At 37.7% G+C, this 2154-nt stretch overlaps 1 protein-coding gene across 1 annotated transcript in view; it reads right to left on the bottom strand.

Moving 5' to 3' along the window:
• LOC102811447 (sperm-tail PG-rich repeat-containing protein 2-like) overlaps positions 1 to 2154 on the bottom strand; it is a 471006-nt gene that overhangs the window by 140276 nt on the left and 328576 nt on the right. The gene's annotated exons all lie outside the window — the stretch shown is intronic.

Raw genomic sequence — 2154 nt, 5'->3', positions numbered from 1 at the left:
GAAACAGAAGAGTGAATTGTTGGTCAGCCAGACTCGGCAAGGCCATCTTGAATATTTGAGAGCAGCTTAGGAAAAAAATGGCAACTAGATGGCACAGATGCATACCAGTGACTAGTGACAAGAAAGGTGTGATTCTTTCTTATTCCCTACACTACCCTGGTGAAGAAAGGCATGGCCAAATCCTACCCTCATCTATCCCCAGCATAGTCCTGTTTTCCTGGAGGTTGGAGCTGTGCACTTTTAAGCCATACCATCGTGAGTTGGGTGCTGGAAGCACCACCTCTTCATGTGGATGCAGATGAGCCATTCAAGGCCAGCCCTAGATGAGCAGGAATTCTTATAACCAGATACCCTCTGGATCAAAAAGACGCTGAACTCACCTACCTTTAGGGACTATATGAACTAAATCCTGTGCTGTTTTTTTTCCTTTTGTTGATTTTGTTCATTCTTTCTGCTCCTTATTTTTCTTTCCCTTCCCTTGTTTTTCATCCATTCTGTCTCTGATTTTGCTTTTTTTTTTTCTTTTCTGTTTCTCCCTGACCTCCACCCCTTCTTTGTTTTTTGTTTTGTTTTGTTTTGTTTTCCCTCTTGATTTTCTTTGCTATACTATTCTCTAGAGTCCTGGTGTTGCTCTGTAGGATAAGCACTCAGCCATAAGGTTGGTTTGATCCACAAAGTTGGCAGTTCAAACTCACCAGCCACTCTTCAGAAGCCATATACAGGGACACTATGAGTTGGAACTGACTCAATGGCATTTAACAACATACTATTCTCTGGTCTCCTTCTCTTCTCTTATTCCCTTTCTCTAATTTTGCTTAATTTTTTTTCTTTCTGTTTATTTTCTCTCTTATTTCACTCCTCTATGGTTTTATTTTGTCTTCCCCAATTTTATTTTCCTTTGCTTCCTTTGACTTTTTAGTTGTTTTGTTTGTTTGTTTTTTCACTGCTACTTGGGAGGTTTTTATGGGGGTTTTTTCCTCCCTTATTTTCTTTTTGCTGTTGCATCCTTGCTTGTCTATTTTACCTTGTGTGTGTTTTCTATTATTTCCCCATCCAAATCAAGGCAGCAACTGTGCCCACACAGCCCATCCACAACTGTACCCTCTGTAGGTATACAAATTTGTGTACCATCCAATCAACAAAAACAGCAGGTAACATCAGCCAAACCCACTCTAAACTGAGTTGAACCAGAGGAAAATGGAAAACTGTGCATACAATTCCATTTTCTAATCACACACAGCAGGAAGCAGGTGATAACTGCCCATGAATACACCAACAAGCAATCATTAATTAAAAATATAAATACAATGATACCATAGAAGGAGCTCTGGTAGCGTAGTGGTTATGGATCAGGCTGCAAACCTTAAGGTCAGCAGTTTGAAACTACCAGCTGCTCCACGGGAGAAAGATAAGGCTTTCTACTCCGGTAAAGATTTACACCCTCGGAAAACCTGTACAGGGTCGCTATGGGTTGGAACTGACTCGACGGAACTTAGCAACAACATAGTGACTCAGAGGGAAAAGAAAATTTCTGTTAACATGAAGAAACAAGGAAAAGTGACTCAAACTAGTGACCAAAATGCAGAGAAAGAAATCATTTCTGAGGAATAAAAGGCATTGGAACTATCTAAAAATAATTCAAAGAAAGATAATTCTGTGCTTTCAATGTATTTAGAGAAACATTGAGAATGCTTCAGAGGAAAGCAAGAAGAACATAGGAAAACATAAAAGAATTCAGGTAAGCACTATAAGAACAAATGGACAAAATAAATGAAAACTTAGAAACAATACAACGCCTGAAAGTAGAAATCCAGAAGATTAATACTAAGATTTCAGAAATGGATAACAGACTGAAAGGACAAAGGAATAGCTCTGAATCAATAGAAGCCCAAATTTATGGGCTTGAAGATTAATCTCTTAATAATAGTCTACTATAAAAATAATCAGAAAGAGGGAAAAAATAGAAAAAAAAAACACACCACAAAGCTAAGATTAATGTGGGACACAATCAAGAGAAATATCTTATAGGTATTGGAATTCCAAAACAGGAAGAGACCAAAAAAAGAAAAAGAATTTGGAAAGTTGTTGGAAGAAAACTTCCCTAATATCATGAACAATGAGAAGATATGTATTCATGAAGCTAAATAAACCCAA

The sequence above is a fragment of the Chrysochloris asiatica genome, unplaced genomic scaffold (genome assembly GCF_000296735.1).
Source record: "Chrysochloris asiatica unplaced genomic scaffold, ChrAsi1.0 scaffold00216, whole genome shotgun sequence".
Taxonomy (NCBI): domain Eukaryota; kingdom Metazoa; phylum Chordata; class Mammalia; order Afrosoricida; family Chrysochloridae; genus Chrysochloris; species Chrysochloris asiatica.
This window is presented reverse-complemented; position numbering and strand designations above follow the sequence as displayed.